Source organism: Ursus arctos, unplaced genomic scaffold (genome assembly GCF_023065955.2).
Source record: "Ursus arctos isolate Adak ecotype North America unplaced genomic scaffold, UrsArc2.0 scaffold_36, whole genome shotgun sequence".
NCBI classification, from domain to species: domain Eukaryota; kingdom Metazoa; phylum Chordata; class Mammalia; order Carnivora; family Ursidae; genus Ursus; species Ursus arctos.
The window spans coordinates 7,380,636-7,402,206 of NW_026623050.1; the positions used below are offsets into that span (position 1 = coordinate 7,380,636).

The 21,571-nt window shown below is 40.4% G+C and overlaps 1 long non-coding RNA gene across 1 annotated transcript; it reads left to right on the forward strand.

Moving 5' to 3' along the window:
* The first annotated feature begins 1,560 nt into the window (after positions 1-1,560).
* On the forward strand, positions 1,561-20,975 carry LOC125282730 (uncharacterized). The gene is made up of 3 exons (XR_007189903.2): positions 1,561-1,716; positions 3,427-3,507; positions 13,318-20,975. It is a non-coding gene; the product is annotated as an uncharacterized LOC125282730 (long non-coding RNA).
* Positions 20,976-21,571: the final 596 nt, after the last annotated feature.

The window sequence follows — 21,571 nt, forward strand, 5'->3', positions numbered from 1 at the left end:
CAGTTATGAATCAGGTAGTGTAATTCAGACAACATATTCTTTTTCAAGATTGGCTTGGCTATTCTGCGTCCTTTGTATTTCCTTATACATTTCAGGATCAGCGTGTCAATTTCTATCACACACACACACACACACACACACACTCAAAATGTGCTAGGATTTTGTTAGGTATTGCACTGACTCTAATCAATTTGAGAATTGCCATCTTACTATTGAGTCTAACAAACCATGAACGTGGAAAGTCTCTTTACTTTAGATCTTCATTTCTCTCAGTATGTTTCATATTTTTGGTGTATAAATCTTGGATTTGTTTCATTAATTTTTTTCCTAAGTATTTTATTCTTTTTGATGCTATTATGAATACAGTTGTTAATTTCATTTTTGTTATTAGTGTAGAGAAATAGTTGATTTTTATATGCTTATCTTGTATCCTGCAACGTCACTACACAAAGAAATTCCAGTACTTTTGTTTTTGCTCTGTGCTTGCTCCTTATGATTTTCAACAGAGAATCACGTCACCTGCAAATAAAGGCAGTTTTGTTTTCTTCCAATCTGGATGCCTTTTGTTTGTTTGCCTTTTTGCACTGGCTACACCCTCCAGTACACTGTTGAATAGAGGTGAAGGGAAACTGTCCTTGCTTGGTTTCTGATCTTGAAGGGAAAGTATGAAGGCTCACCATTAAGTACGACTTTTTTTTTTTTTTTTTTAAGTAGGCTCCATGCCCAAGGTGGCTCAGTCAGGCGCCCCCATTTTAAGTGAAGGTTATCTCTTAGTTGTCCTTTATCATTAGCTTCTGTAAAAATTAATACTCCTTAGCTTCATCCAAGGACTTTGGAAATTGGATCTCAGGGAGGTGCAGCCTTCGGAATCCATGCTTCTAGGAAGCAGCCCATTTGACAGCCTTAGTGGTGTTTGAGGACCTACATCTCTTACCTGGGAGCTGCCAGGGGCACCGTTTAATACCAACTTCTAATTATCCTACCTGCCTCTCCTGGAGCAATCCCTTTAGAAAGGATCTCAAGAGCCCTACAACTGAGCATAGAAAGCAACAAAACTGTCAGTTTTAACTGACATTTGGCAGAAGGATCCTCAAAGGAAAGAAACTACTTCGTTCTGTACTGACCAGAGCTGCAAACAGCGGTCTGACGTTTGGACCTTTTACGAATGGAAACGAGTCAGACAGAATCAGATACAAACTGGAGCTATTAAATTGTCTGCCTAGGTGTGGTGTTATGTCCGGGGTTAAAAGCTCCCAGTCCGAGAATGAAATTTTTAGCAGTATAGTTGAACCTAATGGCGGCTTAAAATTGTCATGCGGCCTATCCAGACTACCTTTCCACGAAGTGACACAGCTTCTACGCGGAAATAATTTTACATTCCTAACAAGTGAAGTACAATAACATTTTCCCCCGTTACCTCAACCCTGGTACCCAATCTGACCAAAAAAAGGATCGAAAAGAGTGGGGTCGGCGCTATTGACAGACATACATTCCAACCAGCCCACAACGGGAAGAGAGTGCGCTTGCGCAAGTCGTTATCCAGTCAGGACTCAGCGGCAGAAGCGGAGGCGGGGCTTGTGGAAACGGCTGCCGCAGGGTTGGCGGACTTAGGAAGGAGCGAAGATGGCGGAGTGAGACGTGCTGGTGAGAGCCGGCCGTTGGGCCGGGGGCGGAAAGGCCCCCGGTGTGTCCAGTGCTTCTGCTGGTCGGTGCGAGGTAAGCCGAGAAGACGGGTGACGGGGAACTAGCAGGAGGTGGTGCGGCCCGGCCCAGCCCGGCCGGGGGGCCGGGGCGCGCGGAGCCTGCCTGCAGCGGGCGCGGGCCTCGGCCTGGCGCGGGTTTCCTTCCGAGCTGCCCAGGGCGGCAGTACAAACCTTCCGGGGTGTGTCGCACCAACACTTCGTCCTTTACCCGCCGCTGTCCTTCTCAGTGCCTTTTTGGCTGCCTTCATGCTTTCGGCTTGTTCCTGGGTGATTGCATCCACGCGGGTGTGTATCTGCCAACCGCTGCGTCGTCCAGCGGTTTATTTTTTAAAGAATACCCTTATTTTATTGATTTATTCATATTCCTCACCTCACGGCTTCGTGTCCACTGTTTTGCCTGAGTTTCCGATAACAGTCGAGGCCCCTTGTGGCCCTTAGTAATTTGTGTCCCTGGTCCTTTGACCTTGAGATTTGGTTTAACAGGTTCTCCCCCGAGATTTTAATTTGTGTGTATCATTCACGTTCTCTTGCTACCTATCCATTCATTCCCACTCCCACCCCTCAAACTTTTAAAAGCCGAGTAAGCATCTTTGTCCTTGTATGACCTGGTAACTGCTTAATGGCGCATTAATCTCGACTGACTCGAGGTCTCGGGAGAATTCACCGTTGTTTTCCAGAATTAAAGGAGTCAGTGTACAATTTTTATTTATCATCTTAGAGATCATGAGAAAGAGTTTGGGGGAAATATTATTAGAACGTAATTTGTGTAATGTGGTGGGGTTGCCAAGTATAATACTGTCAAGTCATTTGTATTCGGTTCTTGTTTATGGGGTTTCTTTTTATAATTTGGATTTTTGTAACCCCTCATTCGGTCTTTCAGTTAAATTCTTGTAAAGTTTCCTGTTACTAAGTTTCTGAATTGGTGAAGCCTATTTAGAACTGGCATGTTAGTTGGGTCCAATTCGACTGATAGGTCATAATAGGAATGAATGTTTCTGGTGTGCTCTTTGCTGGTCCTTGATTTAGCAAAGCTGGAAATACCGGGTAAAGAAATATCTTCCTTATAAAGAGGACCTTTCTCTTGCTTTTGTCAGGAGTATTTTTTTCGATTTCATCTAGAAGAAAGAAGAAGATACATAGGGCAGAGGAAAGGAACAGAACATTCCTTCCTACCTTACAACAGAGGGGTGTGGTCATCTGTATTAAAGCAAAGGTCTTTTGTGAGAAGAGGGACGATAGCATCGTGAGATTCTTAGTGGGAACAGTGTACCATAAAACCCTGAGAACCACTGATTCAAGAGTTTTGACATCTTCATAAAATTAGTGCCAGTGCAGGTAGAGAGTAACTTCTTTCTGACTATTCCTTTTAAATAGTTTTTGATAATGATTTTTTTTAAAGATTGATTTATTTTAGAGAGGGAGAAAGGCAGAGAGCGCGGGTGAGGGGTGGCAGAGGGGGAGAATCTTTCAAGCAGACAGAGAGGAAACACCCCCCCCCCCCCCAGTTGGAGCCCTACGTGGGGCTAGATCCCATGAAGCAGGAGATCATGCCTGAGCGGAAACCAAGACTGGGACATTTAAATGACTGAGCCACCCAGATGCCCCATAGTGATTTTTTAAAAAAGGTCTTGGTTCATTTGAATAGTTTTGCACAAAGAAGCATATAGCACAAGTGAGGGCTGTATCCTTACTGTAATGTTGTTTTTATTTTTCCTTCTCACAGGAAGAACATTTTCTTTGCTTTCCAGGTGCTTTTGTATTCATCTTGAGAAGAAAGCAAAAATCTGAACTCAGGATTTGGCAAGTGAGTAATACTGGCTAGTGCTTCCAGATACTGTTTAAGCAGCTTGAAAAATAGCTAGATAGAAGTAGAACAGTAAGCTTCAACATAAAATGAACATCAAAAATGACTAGAATTTTTTTTTTAAGATTTTATTTATTTGAGGGGGCGCCTGGGTGGCGCAGTCGTTGAGCGTCTGCCTTCGGCTCAGGGTGTGATCCCAGCGTTCTGGGATCGAGCCCCACATCGGGCTCCCTGCTCAGTGGGAAGCCTGCTTCTCCCTCTCCCACTCCCCCTGCTTGTGTTCCCTCTCTCACTGCCTTTCTCTCTGTCAAATAAATAAATAAAATCTTAAAAAAAAAAAAAAAAAAAAGAACAACAGAAATATATTGTCTCACAGCTTTGGAGATCAAACGTCCAAAATCATATTAGTAGGGCCATACTCCTCTTGAAGGTGCTAGGAAAGGATGTGTTTCAGGTCTTTCTTCTAACTTCTGGTAGTTCCTTGGCTTGTGGCAGCATGACTCCAGTCTTTACATGACATTTTCCCTGTGTGTGTGTCTGTGTCCTAAGTTCTCTTTTATGAGGACACTAGTCATGTTAGATTAGGGGCCCACTCTGCTCCAGTATGACCTCGTTTTAACTAATTATATCTGCAGCGACTCCTTTTTTTTTTTTTTTTTTTTTTTTAAGATTTTTGTTTATTTAACAGAGAGAGAGACAGCCAGCAAGAGAGGGAACACAATCAGGGGGAGTGGGAGAGGAAGAAGTAGGCTCCCAGCGGAGCAGGGAGCCCGATGCGGGTCTTGACCCCAGAACTCTGGGATCACGCCCTGAGCCGAAGGCAGACGCTTAACACCTGAGCCACCCAGGCACCCCTGCAATGACTCTTTGACTCTGTTTTCAAATAAGGTCACATTTTGAGGTACTAGGGATTAGGACTTCAATTTATGAATTTGGGGAGGACACAGTTCAACTCATAACATCTACTTAGTCATATACATTGATTGTATTACATGGAAATCATTCACTGTACAACTGCTTTAAGGATTAAAATATTGTATGCCACTTATAAAGGTACTTAAGAATAGTCATAATCATAGAAACAGAAAGTAGGATGGTGGTTGCCAGGGGCTTCCGGAAAGGGAAATTGGGAGTTATTATTTAATGGGGGCAGAGTTTCAGTTTTGCAAATGAAAAAAGTTCAGGAGATGAAAGGTCGTGATACCTACACAATATGAATGTACTCAGTACCACTGAACTGAACACTTAAAAAGGGTATAGATGATAAATTTTATATTATGTGTATTTTACCACAATAAAAACAAATTTTAAAAAAAGGTAAATAAAAAATTCCAACTATACAGACTGTCCCTGACTTGATGGTTCACCTTAACGATTTTTTGCCTTTTCAATGGTGTGAAAGTGGTACACATTCAGTAGAAACCATTCTTCGGGTTTTAAATTTTGATCTTTTCCCTGGATAGCAGTATGTGGTGTGATGCTTTTATGGTGCTGGACACTGGGAGCAAGCCACAGCTGTTAAGTCAGCCACATGATCCACGAGGGTAAACAGTCAATACACGTAACAACTGTTTTTCAGTACAGTATTCAATAAATTATATGAGATATTCAATAATTTATTATAAAATAGGCTTGGGTTAGATGATTTTGCTCAACTATAGGCTAATGTAAGTGTTCTAAACACATTTAAGGTGGGCTAGGCTAAGTGATGAGGGTTAGTAGGTTAGGTGTATTAAATGCATTTTTGACAGGATATTTTCAACTTAGGATGGGTTTAGCAGATCATAAGGAAGATCTATATTACCACATACAAAAGAAAAGGAATAACGGGGGGCGCCTGGGTAGCGCAGTCGTTAAGCGTCTGCCTTTGGCTCAGGGCATGATCCCGGCGTTCCGGGATCGAGTCCCACATTGGGCTCCTCCGCTGGGAGCCTGCTTCTTCCTCTCCCACTCCCCTGCTGTGTTCCCTCTCTCGCTGGCTGTCTCTCTGTCATATAAATAAATAAAATCTTTAAAAAAAAAAGAGAGAAAAGGAATAAAGGAATAAAAACTGCTGGGACAAATTTAGGTGATAGAGTCTTTATCATATGCTTATAGAACAGAGGCTTTGTTGCTTGAATTTATAACCTTAATTAAATCCAGGTAGATGGAGGGCGCCTGGGTGGCTCAGTTGGTTAAGTTTCTACCTCTTGGTTTTAGGGTCCTGAGGTTCAGCCCCACGTTGGGCACTGTGCTGATTGGGATTCTCTCTCTCCATCTCTCCCACTGCTTGTGCGTACCTTGTCTGCACTCACTCTCTCTCTCTCTCTCAAATAAATAAGTCTTTTTAAAAATAAATAAATCCAGGTAGATAGTAATAGAAACTTGACATTGGCATAGCACAATATCGGTAACAATTTAAATATCTACCTGCAGGGAACTGATGTAAATAAATGTAGGTGCTTCTGTACTTAAAGGGTAGCTTTGGGATGCCCAGGTGGCTCAGTCGGTTAAGCGTCTGTCTTTGGCTCCGGTCATGATCTCCGGGGTCCTGGGATTGAGCCCTGAGTTGGGCTCCCTGCTCAGTGGGGAGTCTGCTTCTCCCTCTCCATTTTCCCCTCCCCCTACTTTCTCACTTGCTCTCTCTCAAATCTTTTTTTTTTTTTTTAAGGTAGCTTTAATTCTGATACAACAGAATGATCACTAACACACATTAAAAGGAAAAGCAAGGTGCAGAACATGGTGTATAGTATACTTTTATTTGTAGGGGGAAATTAAATCTACTTACACAGATGTTATGTAGCTATAGAATATCTAAAAGGATATGGAATTGGGTGATGGGCATTAAGGAGGGCAGGTGATGTGATGAGCACTGGGTGTTATATGCAACTGATGAATTATTGAACTCTGCATCTGAACTGTCATGAAAATACATCTGTACATCTGTTAATGATGTACTATATGTTGGCTAATTTAATTTAAATAAAAATAAAAGGATATGGGAGAAACGTTGTATATCCTATTGTACCTTTTCCCGTTACGTGCTTTTGTTACCTATTCAAGTAAATAATTAAAATTTTCAAAGAAAGGAAGCACTCAGTAAATGTTGAATGACGAAGCAGTTAAAAGTTTTGCTCAGGCAGTGATTTTACATTAGTAGAGCCTATCCATATCTGGGGGCAGAAACTGTCCAATAGGCCCAGCACTATTTTAATGAGACACTTAAAAACTTAACTGGAATGATAAGGATATCCATTGTGTTTTGTAAAATGTGTTCTGAATTTACATAGCAAAGTAAGAAAGGAGAATTTTTATTTTTTAAGAAGAGTAATTAACTCCCATGATATATCATTCTTTCTGTCCTTAGAGGAAGCAAAGTGCATTAGTTATTTAATGATGTGTAACAGATTACCCAAAATTTTAGTGGATTAAAACAACAGTAAACAGGTATTATCTCTTACAGTTTATGTGGGTCACGAGTTAACAGAGCTGTTTCACACTGGGGCTTTCTGGCTTAGGTTCTCTTCTAAGGTTGCAGTCAGGATATTGGCTGGGGTGGCAGTTACCTAATTCCACGGTGGCTCCTTCACGTGGCTGGTAAATTCATGCTGGTGGTGGAAAGCCTCTGTTCCTTCCAGTGTCAGCCTCTTCCAAGGCTGCTTGAATGTCCTCATGATACAGCATCTGGCTTCTCCCAGAATAAGCAGTTCAAGAGAACAGTGCAGAAGTCATAGCCGCATCTATGACCTTGTCTCAGAGTCCCTCATCATTACTTCTTGCTCACTCAGTTGGTCCCTCTCTTGACACCAGCTAGTGTACTGTAAGACAGCTCTGACACTAACCATCCAGAGTTAATGCAGACCCCACAAGTCAGAGGCCCCGTTCCCAACAAGACTGCCCTCACTTTAGTCTTTGTGGGTTTTGTGGTGGTGGTGGTGGTTTTTTGGTTTTTGTTTTTTTAATTATGTAGGCTCCATGCCCAACGTAATGCTTGAACTTACGACCCTGAGATGAAGAATCACATGCCCCGTGGACTGAGCCAGCCAGGTGCCCCAAGACCGCCCTCACTTTAGAAGACAGCCACACTTAGGAGGATTCCCAGGCCACCTGCACTTCTGATCAACTGGCTGCAAATTCAAGGGTTCTCACAACCCTGTCAGAACTGAATTTTGGTTTCATTGGTTTTCTCTGTTCTTCTAATCTTTTATTTATTTCTGCTCTGATACTTATTTTTTCCTTCATTCTTGCTAGCTTTGGGTTTAGTTTATTCTTTCTCTAGTTCCTTAAGGTGTAAAGTTAGGTTGCTGATTTGAGATCTTTCTTTTTTTTTAATGTAAGCATTTATAGCTCTAAAATTCCCTCTTAGCACTGCTTTACTGCAGCCTGTAAGTTTTGGTTTGTCGTGTTGTTTTCGTTTATCTCGAGGTATTTTCTTTTTTTTTTTTTTTTTTTTTTTTTTTAAGATTTTATTTATTTATTTGACAGAGATAGAGACAGCCAGCGAGAGAGGGAACACAAGCAGGGGGAGTGGGAGAGGAAGAAGCAGGCTCCCATGGGAAGAGCCTGATGTGGGGCTCGATCCCATAACGCCAGGATCACGCCCTGAGCCGAAGGCAGAAGCTTAACCACTGTGCCACCCAGGCGCCCCTATCTCGAGGTATTTTCTAATTTCCCTTGTCATTTTCTGTTTGACCCCTTAATTATTTAGGACTCTGTTGTTTAATTTCTACTGGCTCATTTACTGTGAATTCCAAGGATTTAGAGTTTCCCTCCCACGACAAAGGCCAGCCAAAATCTTTATCATACCCTGATTCATTGTTAGAGGAGACTGTAGGAGGGTGTGAATACCAGGAGGCAGCAGTAACTGGGGCCCATCTTGGAAGCTGACTACACCCAGAGTTATTTGAGACAGGTATGGCTAGCCCAAGTACTACATTAAAAATTCTGATTTCCCTTTCTGTCCTCCCAGTTAGTCAGATTTTCTTTCTTTTTTTTTTTTTTAAGATTTTATTTATTCATTTGACAGAGAGAGACAGCCAGCAAGAGAGGGAACCACAAGCAGGGGGAGTGGGAGAGGAAGAAGCAGGCTCCCAGCGGAAGAGCCTGACGTGGGGCTCGATCCCAGAACTGCAGGATCACGCCCTGAGCCGAAGGCAGACACTCAATGACTGAGCCACCCCCGCGCCCCAGTCAGATTTTCTAATACAAAGTTATTTTATTTATATAATCAGTAGCACTAAACGAGTGACCTCAGAGACCTAGAAGTGCCTAGTAAGTCATCAGCTTTATGGGGATATATTTGAAATTTTGTAGGTCAGTGTGTATAGTTTTGGTTTCCTCACTTAACTGTAGAACCTGTTTATTTACAATTGAACTCATGTTGGCTAAATGTATTTAACAGCCCTGCTCTTCACTCATTTATTCAACAAATTTTTATCAAGTGGTTACCTGGGTCACATGCTAGTCTGGGTGCTTGGGATTCGTTTTTGAACAAAACAGTTTCCTTCCTGATGGAGCTTACATGTTATGTTATGTTATTTATTAAATATTTTATTTTTAAGTAATCTCTACACTCAATGTGGTGCTCAGACTCAGCCCTCAGATCAAGAGTCGCACGCTCCACCGACTGAGCCAGCCAGGCGCCCCAGGAGCTTACATTTTAGACAAGACAGTAAATGAGAAACATAATAAATACCTTATTAGATACTGTTACATGCTATGGATAAAAGGAAAAGTAGATCGGGTAAAGGGAAATGGTAGAAGTGTGTCTGTAGATGGAGGGGCGCCTGGTTGGCACAGCGGTTAAGCGTCTGCCTTCGGCTCAGGGCGTGATCCCGGCGTTGTGGGATCAAGCCCCACGTCAGGCTCCTCCACTATGAGCCTGCTTCTTCCTCTCCCACTCCCCCTGCTTGTGTTCCCTCTCTCGCTGGCTGTCTCTATCTCTGTCGAATAAATAAATAAAATCTTTAAAAAAAAAAAAAAGTGTGTCTGTAGATGGGATGCAGGGACAGTATAATCTTAAAGGGGCTCAAAGCAGGCCTCACTGAGAAAATGACATTTAAGTAAAGACTTGAGGTGAGGGGCCTAGTTATGTGGATACTTGGGGAAGGGTCCTCTCACAAAGGGAACAACCAGTACAAAAGCTATAAGGTTGGAGTATGCCTGACATTCCAGGAAGAGCAAGGAGTCCAGTGTGCTTGGAGCACATGATGGAGGAGGAGATAGAAATAGAGTTGGGGTCAGAAGAGATCTGGTGGAAGATCTTAAGGGGAATTGTACGTCATGGTCAGGAACTATGGCTTTCCTACTAAGCAGCTACTATTCATTCACTTTTCAATAGGTCTACAGTTTGTGATCCAAATTTGTGTTTAGAGTGAATAAAATTGAATGGTGACTGAGTGAAAGGGAAATTGGGTATTTTGGGTTTTTTGTTTGTTTGTTTGCTTTTTGAAGATTTTATTTGAGAGAGAGTGAGAGAGGACGAGTGGGGGAGTGGCAGAGGGAGAGGGAGAAGCAATCTCCCCACTGAGTAGGGAGCCCAATGTGGGACTTGATCCCAGGACCCTGGGATGATGAGCTGAGCCAAAGGCAGAGACTTACCCGACTGAGTCACCCAGGCCTGAAATTGGGTGTTTTGAAGAGAAAATAAGCTTATGATATTCTAGCATTTTTGCCTCATATAAAGATATAGATTTGGGGTGGTGGGAGGTGAGGTTTATATATGATGAATGTATACATTTTTATTAGTAGGTTCCCTGTTAGGAACAGGTGCTCGTCTTGGTGCTTATTTGGTTTACATAGAATTGTTTTAGCATATTTCCTCCTGGAAGGAACTAGCTTGTATTTTCTTTCCCCCTCAACGTTACTGCTAGTTATCTTGCCATTAGAATTGAACTGCAGGGGATGCCTGAGTGGCTCAGTTGGTTAAGCATCTGCCTTCACCTCAGGTCATGATCCCAGGGTCCTGGGGTCAAGTTCTGCATCCGGCTCCTTGCTCAGTGGGGAGCCTGCTTCTCCCCCTTTCTCTGCTGCTTGCTCTCTCTCTCTCTCAAATAAATAAATAAAATCATAAAAAAATATATTAATAATTGAACTGCAGAACAGTCTAATGGCTGGTGCAAGCTTTGAATTGGCCTGTGTAAGCTTACATAACGAAACAGCTCTGTTGCCCATGGTGTTCTAAAGGGCCTTCTGTGGATCTTCTCTTTTTTTTTACCCTTACTTCTGCTGCTTTTGCAACAAAATGCAAATTCTGTAATTCTCTTCCTCCTCATTTGATTCTGAATTAATTTACATTTGCCTTTATTTTAATTCCAGTAAACATACAGTGTTGCATTAATTTCAGATGTACAGTACAGTGATTTAGCAATTCCATACATCACCCAGTGCTCATTACGACACATGTTCTCCTTAATCCCCATCACCTATTTCACCCATCCTGCCACCCACCTCCCCTCTGGTAAGCGTCAGTTTGTTCTCTATAGTAAAGAGTCTGTTTCTTGGTTTCTCTCACTCTCTCTCTGTTCTTTGCTCATTTGTTTTGTTTCTTAAATTCCACATATGAGTGAAATCATAGGTATTTTGTCTTTCTCTGATTTATTTCACTTAGCATTATAATCTTTTTTTTTTTTTAAGATTTTTATTTATTTATTCGACAGAGAGAGACAGCCAGTGAGAGAGGGAACACAAGCAGGGGGAGTGGGAGAGGAAGAAGCAGGCTTCCAGCAGAGGAGCCTGATGTGGGGCTCGATCCCATAACGCTGGGATCACGCCCTGAGCCGAAGGCAGACGCTTAAGGACTGAGCCACCCAGGCGCCCCTATTTCACTTAGCATTATTCTCTTTAGCTCCATCCATGTTGTTGCAAATGGCAAGATTTCATTCTTTTTGGCTTATTCAGCTTTTTGGCCTTTTGACTTTCATTCAGCTTATGGCTGAATAATATTTTATTGTGTATGTATATATACCTTATCTTCTTTATTCATCTATCAATGGACACCTAGGCTGCTTCCTAATTTGGCTATTGTATATAATGTTGTTGTAAACATAGGGGTATATGTGTCCCTTTGAATTAGTGTTTTTGCATTTTTGGGGTAGATACCCAGTAGTGCAATTACTGGATTGTAGGGTAGTTTCATTTTTAACTTTTGAGGAACCTCCACACTGTTTTGCACAGTGGCTGCACCAGTTTGCAGTCCTACCAACAGTGCAAGAGGGCTCCTTTTTCTCCACATCCTCGCCAACACTTGTTTCTTATGTTTTTTATTTTGGCCATTCTGACTGGTGTGAGGTGATACCTCATTGTAGTTTCGATTTGCATTTCCCTGATAACGAGTGATGTTGAGTATCTTTTCATGTGTCTTTTGGCCATCTGTATGTGGTCTTTGGAGAAATGTCTGTTCATGTCTTCTGCCCATTTTTTAATTGGATTTTGGGGGGTTTTGGTGTTGAGTTTTATCAGTTCTTTATATTTTGGATACTAACCCTTTATTGGGTATGTCATTTGTAAATATATTCTCCCATTCAGTAGGTTGCCTTTTAGTTTTGTTGATTGTTTCCTTTGCTGTACAGAAGCTTTTTATTTGGATGTAGTCCCAATAATTTATTTTTCTTTTATTTCCCTTGCTGTAGACCTATCTAGAAAAATACTGCAATGGCTGATGTCAGAGACATTACTGCCTGTGTTCTCTTCTAGGATTTTTATGGTTTCAACTCTCACATTTAGGTCTTTAATCCATTTTGAGTTTATTTTTGTTTATAGTGTAAGAAAGTGGTCCAGTTCCATTCTTTTGCATGTAGCTTTCCAGTTTTTCCAACACCACTTATTGAAGAGATTGTCTTTTTCCCATTGAACATTCTTTCTGGCCTTGTTGAGGATTAATTGGCTGTATAATTGTGGGTTTATTTCTGGATTTTCTATTCTCTTCTATTGATCTATGTGTCTATTCTTGTGCCAGTACCATACTCTTTTGATTACTACAGCTTTGTAATTAAAAAAAATTATATATTTGAGAGAGAGAGCACGTGTGCGAACCGGTGAGGGGCAGAGGGAGAGGGAGAGAGAGAATGTCAAGTATACTCTGAGGCCGACACGTTCTGTCTCACGACCCTGAGATCATGACCAGAGCTGAAATCAAGAGTCGGATGCCCTATCCGACTGAGCCACCCAGGAACCCTTGGACATGTGTATCTCTTATTCTAGGATACAAGTTTTTGCATAAATCTAACTTTTTTGTATTGTGTTTATGTATTTTTTCTGACTGTTGCTGCTTTTCTGATGACAATACTGAATTTGGTGTTATGGTTGAACATTTTCTTTTAGTGTATAATCTAAAATATATTTTCTTTCTATGTGTTATTATTTTTATTTTTTTAAAGATTTTATTGATTTATTTGACAGAGAGAAAGACAGCCAGTGAGAGAGGGAACACAAGCAGGGGGAGTGGGAGAGGAAGAAGCAGGCTCCCAGGGGAGGAGCCAGATGTGGGGCTCGATCCCAGAACGCCAGATCACTCCCTGAGCCGAAGGCAGATGCTTAACGACTGAGCCACCCAGGTGCCCCTTAAAGATTATATCTATTTGAGAGAGAGAGAGAAGCAGCGGGAGGAGAGGCAGAGGGAGAGGGAGAAGCAGGCTCTCCACTGAGCAGGGAGCCAGACGTGGGACTCAATCTCAGGATCCTGAGATCATGACCTGAGCCAAAGGCAGATGCTTAACTGACTGAGCCACCCAGGCACCCCTCTATGTGTTTTTAAATATCATTCTTAAAAGTGAGCTCATGCAGAAGTACCTGCCTTAACCTCCCTGTTTTTAATTTATTTTGTATTTCTAGGTATTCTGTGTTGTCTCCTGGAGTGGGTGGTCCTGCTATCCAGCCACTTTCCCTACTCTTGAAACGTGGGATCTCTTCTCTACACGTTTTACCTCCATGATTTGGATTGGAAAAGGCTGCGTTTGTGTTCCACTTCTCTGATTCAACATTGAGAAGCTCTTAGGATGCAGTTGGCCTGCTGAGTTCTCCAGGAAGAAAGAAGCAACTGACATGCATGTTCTGCTTTTTACTTCATTATAAAGAAATTATTTTGGAAGCTGAGGCTGATGTTTAATTTGAAACAGGTGCTTAGATGTCGGTGTTTATGAATTCTTTACCTTTTCTTCCAAACAAGAAGACTAAATAAATAGCAAGTATGGATGACATCAGGTTGTTTTTTTTTTTTTAATGTCTTCCAGTTTCAGCCACTGTCATAAGCACAATTGAATCTGCAAGGAGTAAATTCCAAATATGTGTTCTAATATGAAATGAAAGAGATGCTTAAAAACTACAGATATTAAATATCTAAATCCTAACTCATCCTTTGAAGTACATTTGCTGGAAAAGAACAAAGGTTCAATTTTGCAATAAAACATTTGATGTTATAAAGAAGTATAAAGACAAGATAATGCAAAGGTTAACAGAGTCCCTGTAAAATACATATGTTTACGTGTGTAAATCTATGTTTTGGATGAGAAGAGGGATTTTTCTCCTAGAGAAGGAAGCTGTTGTTGGCTTCCTTCTCAGAAGTCTTTGGACATTTCATATTTTTAAATGATTTTTCATTTTTCTAAGGAAGGACCACATTGTACATTTGCTTACCCTATGAATGCATGCTTGGGTTTACTGAAAGGTTGGAAAAGGAAACAAAACAGCTTCAAGTCCAGTGATGGAACCCTGTTCACCTCCCTCAGATGAGAAGCTCCTATATTGCAAATTACTTCATTCTTTTTTGTGGACTCTTACGTAGCACTTGAGACTTGATTTTCCATGCTGCTAAGGCAGGAACAAGTGTGGCTTAAGTGGTTTTTCTGTTTAGAAAATATGGTGGATCCTCTAGTCTGACCTGCATTCAACTTTGGGCGTGGAGGAATGGGGGGAGAAAAGAAAAGTTTCAAGAGAATTCCTTTCTCCTGAGAAAAAGAAGCAAAAATGCCTTATGCAGCTCCATCTGACTTTATGGCATTTTACATTCTGTAGCTCCAGTTTTCTAAAAACATAAATAACTCTGTTCCTTTGACCCAAGATGGGTACTCAGATGTTTGGTTTATTTTTTTAGGTGAGGTGTAATGTTAGGCTGTAAAGTCTGGGACTCAGGTAACTTTCCCCAGTTGGAACTGAACTTTTTCATCAGAGAATGGACTTCAGTGGCAGTGTTCCCACATTTGTGGTTGATTTAGAAGAAATTCGGGGCTGGATAAAACCTCAGACAAGAAAAGTAATTCAATAAAAATACGGATCTTCCTTCTCCTTAAAACTTACACCATGTGATGAACAGACTATGGTGTGAAGCTATTCTTTCTTCCAAATCAACAGAGGACCACTGTATGAATTGTCAGGTCTTTATGTAAGAAGAAGGAAACTATGAGTCTTTGTGAGAAAGAATTTGAAACTTCTTAGATGCACTTAAGAACAAATTGTCTTAGATCATATCTGTGATTTAGGGAATTTGCCTACGGTCACACATGCTGTGATGCTAAAAACGTAGTGTAGATTTACCAAATTTAGCAGTAATAGAAATGGCCAAAAATGGGAATTGTTGAGCACTCTTAATGATTAGTTAAGTTGGTCAACCTATTTGAATTGGCATAAGAAAGCTTTTTAGTAAAATAATTACATAATACAGGTAAAATATAATTTCCTTTGAGGGCACATACTGAGTGGTAAAGCATAGAAGTAACTTTGGGTAAAGGTAACTTAAATGTTTCTCTAAGTAACTTCTCAGCCAACTTCCTGGTACTTTCTTTTACTGTGTTGGAATTGTTAAAGACAGAAAGGAACCTACGTACATGAGTCCCCATCGGTGTGTTGAGAATTTATATCTTTAGTTGTCTGTTATTCTTCTTCCCCATGTCCTTTTTGCAGTGTGTTGGGTAGGACCATTGGCAGGGGATAGGGACTTAATACTGTCAGCACCAGTGAAACCATCTCTGGCCCATTTGTTTGAGTATGTATCAGACTCCTCTTCTCCAGTTGCTTTGTATTTTTTATTTCACAGCTAAAAGGACCACTGTTGAATGCTCTCGTTCAGATTGTTCTTTGCATCTTTAATGGTTGTCACCAGATAGCATCTAACAAAATGGGTCTGTGCCAGGTGTACTAGCCCAGTGTTTACCTAATACACCTACATTTTCCCCCCTGACTGTTTTGTCCCCTTCTTGATGGGAAAAGCTGTAATTTTAGGCAGGACTACACCTCAATCAGTAGCTGTGCCTACTTCTTCCCTTTGCTTATCCATGTCAGCTGGCAGTTTTTCTTTTGAAAAGTTAAACAACAACGGGATAGGTGCAATAGAAATATATATATATGTATATTTTAATACTTGTGGACAAATGTTACAAGTTGTTTAAGAACAACAAAATCACCAATGTCTTCCATTTTGAGATGTGTATAGTTTTGTAAGCATTAGTGCTTGGTAGCATATTGTAGTGTCATGTTAGGAGTTAGTGCATGAGCCTAGTAATAATTTAAACTTCAGGATGATAACCAATAGTGTAAAATGAGTGGAAAATTTTTTCATAAATATCGGAATCATGATATTCTCCCTGGGGAAAGGAGATTAAGGCCAAAAAGACTCATTTATGAATAGGACTGTGGGATCACAGTGTAAAATACTGTGTTTGAGGATATTTAAGCTTTCTCTGAGGTAGCTGGAAACCAGCTGCCTTCGTGTCTTATGAAACCTCAAATCAAAATGAGGCCCCATTTCATGATTCTACTTTTGTTCTCTTAGTTTGAGATGAGATTGTTCTTATGCTGTTTTCACACGGCGTGTCTTGTAGGTTTATTATTTAATCCACTCCTTTTGCATCAAGAAATTATTTTTTATTTTGCATGTCTTACTAAGATGCTGTGTTAGTTGAGTGCTTTTCTAATCTGCAGACCATTACCATTTCCTGTCTGCGGCATGCTGATTGTTATCGAAGGACACTGGTCAGAGGTTCAGTGTCCTACATTAATTTGTCACGGGCTTTTCCTATTTCACTATCTGAATTGTGTGTTGATGGGATCCCAGACCTTTTCACAAGAATTGGAATGTAGCTAGATGGAGCCTAAGCAGGTTGCCATGTAATAACTATGTATTTTGCTTGGTTAGAGTGAGCCACCTCAGACAACTTTTACCTTTCTGCTTGTAAAAATAAAAGTTGTTTGTTCTGAAAGCGTAAGGTAGCTTTCCGTGGAAAAATTCCTACCTCTAAAAGCTGCCTTGAGAACTTGGAAAGGGCGGTTTTCTGAGGTGATTTTTAAATCTCAGTATTAGGAGAGTTCAGGATTTATTGACACCGATTCTACAGTTCCCATGATAGGAAATGCAAAAACTAGTGTGGTGTGTCTCAGGACACAAGCCAACTTAAACAAATAGACTCTGCAGCGGCAGATATCCAGGGACCCAGGTTTAGATTCTCATAGTGTACTTCAAGTATTTGTACTCTTGGCTCTAGTAGTTTAGTGCCTGGGAGAATCCATTTCCAAAAAGCATTTAAATATTTTTAAAAATACCTCTGAAAAGGTAATGAATGCAAAATAGCACAGTATATAGGAAAGGATCTTTCCTTTTGCAAAAAAAAATAAATAAAAGCCATAAAACGAATAATAATTTTCAAGAGGTAGAATTTTAGTAGCAATAACAGTTTTGCATGTATAGTAAATTGTATTAGCAAAGTTGTACAATAGAGTAAATATTACTACTTGAGTTGGCGAAGCTCTGTGATCAAGAGAGTTGCACAAAAGGAAGATGTTTTAGGCAAAGAACATATAAAAGGTACTTTAAAAACTGAATGTATATGAATATATCATTGTGTGAGAAATAGCAACTTTTGTGTAAGTTAGAGACCCTGTTTGTTTCCTAAAGCAGAGGGTTAGAGCCATTGAATGAAATTTTTCTAGTGGTTAACCTGGAAGCAAATGTACTCCTACTGATGTAGCCCCACTGAGGCCATCATGTGGGGATTGTGCTTGCGATATTTTTTTCAGCAACAGGCATTTATGGACTAGCATACTTTGTGCTCTGTCACCTTTTCTTTTCTCCTTTAGTTCTCTGGGTGCATTTTAAAAATGGAAAAGTTTGTTGTGTATGTGTGTTTGGGTTAAAAACAAACCAAGAACTTGGATAGCTGGCTTTTCCTTATGCCTGTGGTTAGTTTAGGGGTGTTAGAATTTAAAGATGTAAAGCAAAGGATCGAAGGGAATAGCCAAAGACAGCATGTTGGTTTTATAAACCTTGTCTGCTATACATGTGCTGAGGACTTTGGTCTTACTTTAAATAAGAGCCCAGCAAACTAGTTTCTTGATCCGAGGAATCTCACACCTCACATCAGGTTATAATAGTGGAATGGAAGGTGATTTCTTAACTCCCTTTTACCTTGTGTTCATTTTGGCCATTTAGCACCTTGAAGGTCCCTGAACAGATTGTGTCTGTGTTCCCGTTTTCCCAAGGAAAAAACTAAAAGTGGAGTGGATTTAAGAAAATAGTGCCTCTTGAATATTTAATTCTTATATGGCAACTCCAGAGGATAGGGAGAAGTCTCTTATATTAAATTGATTATAGCTCCTCTTTAAATGTCCTACGCCATCAGTTGGTGTTAGAGACATTGGAATAACCAAGCAATATTCAGTCATCTGCGCGATCATGAGGACACCGCTGTGTATTATAGTGACGTCAACAATTTAGTTACTTACTTAAAGACTACCCTTAACAGCCACGTTAATAGTTTTAAATGCTAAAATGTGCTACAAGTTTTTGTAGTCTCTAAGTATGCGGTTATTACTTTTCAATGTTGTTGTGGTCTCATGTTTACTTTTTGTGTACCTGTGATATGCAAAATACGAAGAGACCCTTGGCCTCCAGGAGTTTACATTCTCATGGTGCTGCTGGTGCAAGCAAATTACTTCTAGTTTATTCAGAACATTGCTTGGCTATTAACCATACCCTATTTGGAAGAATCCCTTGGCCGATAGTTTTCAAAAAGAAGTCTGTGCTAAATTTCAGGGCATTGATTTTGAGTTTACATTATATCAGCTCTGCTGTTCATAAACTCCTTTTCCGCAGGGGGCTGTGCAGATAAAATTCATTAATGTGAATCAGAAACTATTCTGCCTAAGAGCATCTTCACCATCGCTCTGCCGCCTATGCTCTTCTGTGCTGTAGCTGTCAGTAAATGGCCAAGAAAACTTAATGCTCCAAAAGACTGTACATCTTTGAATTCTCTTTCTTTTCCCAGAGTTTTTACATCCTTCTGTATCCAAAAGGGCCAGGATTCGCAATTAAGCCTTTTGTAACTAAGTAGTGGTCCTGATTTTAGCCTTTTTGTGTGTGACTTTGTACCTCTGTTCTGAAGCAGCGTTGTGATGTGGAGCACCTGCCCTGCCTGCATTTCTAAGCAATCACTTTATTAACCCACATCTTCAGTTGAAACTTTGCATGTATCTTTGTCGTTTCCCCTAATTCCTCTGAATCGGGGTCTTTTCTGCATGTTTATTAAAACTGGGTCTGCATGAAAGTGCAAGCAATAGTGGCAGGCCCAGAGCTCTGATTTTAGAGGACTAATATTCTAATGCATGATTGAAAATGTGCAGTGTTACGTGGTGACTAGTAGATATATATACATATGCATTTATTAATGAAGCAATAGAAACTTGAACCAATAGCCTGAATTTACTGTTTGGATTATTAGGTTTCATTTTCTAATTAAAGATTATCTTAACTTCCATTGAAAATGGGAGCTAGAAGATAAACAGGGGCAACCACAAGACATTCAAACTGTCAGGAATAGAGAGCATGACATTGCTCACCCTCTAACCTCTTGCCTGGTTCCCTTAGTCCCCAAGCATGTTTAAAAACCAAACAAAGGCACAGACTAAGCATGTTGAATAAATAAGCTGCTATGGCTATAATAATCAGAAAGGTGCAGAGTTTCAGAAAGGCTACGAAAGTAGGAAATTACCGGTGTAGAGTATATAAAATAACTAAGTATGGGGTTTATCTGATAAAATTTATGTGGCTTAAGTTTGGATCTCTTAAAACTAGTATCTTGAAAGTGAATGGAAGCAATATGCATACAGTTCAGATGTTCCAGGATTTTCAGATAACCAGCCAACTCTTCTGGATGGTACTGGTACTGATCAGCCATATGGTTCCCTGCAGCAAAGGAGACCGCTGCATTTTGTGGAAACAGTGCTAAAAATACTGACAAATCTGTGGTTTGGGTTCTCTTTTGTTATTGTATTATATAAATGTTTTGTTTTTAAATTCTTATAGCCAGGGCTTTATCCATGATATTTTGCTCAGACTGCATAATTTGTTGCCTAAAGCCTTCGATGCCAGGTAAACAGGAGCAGGTTTTCCCACTTTTGGAAAAAAGAAAAACTTGCCATTTATTTCCGTACTTGTTGAAGAAAATAGATCAGTTTATTGTGGTAGCTTAAAATTTTTGAGATGTCCTGACTTTGAAATAACCCTATTAAGTGCAAATGATCGTGACAAATAATATACAAATGGAATTCATAGGTGAGTAGTGTAAACAGAAGAGAATTCAGAGTTAGACTAGATGATTCTCACTAGGCCCCTCCCAGGTTTCCTGTTCTATGATTGAAAAGTAATTTTTCTTAAGTCATCTTAACCTGTTTTCTTTGGAGTGGGATTTCACTCCATATGCCTTTGGGAAGGTTTAAGTGTAAGTGGTAGCTTTCCAGTAGTTCAGAACTGAATTAGACTTAACAGTCATTGCAGTGTTTAGTCTCCACTTAAGTACAGGAAGTGAGATATCATTTCCCATTTGCAAATTTTCTCCTTGTCACTTAACTGACTTCCTCTGCCAACCAGTGAAACCAGTAAAGATATAAGGAAGGAGTTTCTCTCAACTCTGTCCCTTTATTCCACAAAAGTGTGCAGTTAAAAAACTAAACCTCACAGATTTCTCTAGGAACTTTTACTCCTAAATCTTTAAAATCAAAATAGATATCGTAAGGTTACAATTTTCAAAAGGTTTTGTCTCCCTTAGTGATAGTAAGCCATGCCATCAATTTTCCTCCCAGGGGTAAAAACTGTATTCTGGCAATACGTTATCGTCAGTCCTTAAATAACAGTAGTAGTCTTGGCACTTACCTGAAAACCACCCATCACTTACAGAGTCATATTAGAGTATCATTCACGGATTTTTATTTACTGTCCTATAAGTACAGTTGTTGCTCTTATGTTTTTACTAGCTGTTCTGTATTTTCTTCATTGCATCATTGGTATATAATGTAAAAAAAGAATTTCATTGAATGTTTATAAAGTATTACAAAAGGCAGCTTTTTAATCTATGCATCCTTGGAATTTCAGAAATTTTATTCTTTGATGTAAAAGGGAACTGCTATACGAGTTGGAAACTCTGCACCTGTGTGTGTGTGTGTGTGTGTGTGTGTGTTCGTGTGCATATTTTGGCAATAAAGCAGCATGGGCTGAGAATGCACTGAAACTTCACTGTGTTACTCATTACTTGGAATGGGTAATTTTTTTAAAAACTTTTTTTTTTATGATTTTATTTATTGTCAGAGAGAGGCAGGGAGAGAGCATAAGCAGGGGCAGCAGCAGGCAGAGAGAGAAGCAGGCTCCCCGCTGAGCAAGGATTCCCGATGCGGGACTCGATCCCAGGACCCTGGGATCATGACCTGAGCCAAAGGCAGATGCTTAACTGAGCCACCCAGGTGCCCCAAAATAGGTAATTTCTAATAATGCAGTAGATTACTGAGATGGGAGGAGCCAAGCCAGAGACCTGGGCTGAGGTAGGCTCTAGATGTCAGAAAAGGCCAAAGATCTGGGCGTTGATACCAAGTTGCAGCAGTCTCTGCTGTAGTCCGAGGGAAGTGGCAGCCATGTGAACAGAGGCACTCCATTTAAACTTAACGTCATTCCCACCTTCAGGGCCAACCTTATGCTAGGTAAGAGCAAATCTTTAGTTGGTTTTTTTGTTTTTATTTTTTAAGATTTTATTAGCACAAGCGGGTGGAGAAGCTGAAGGAGAGACTCCTGGTTGAGCAGGGAGCCTGACATGGGGCTCAATCCCAGGACCCT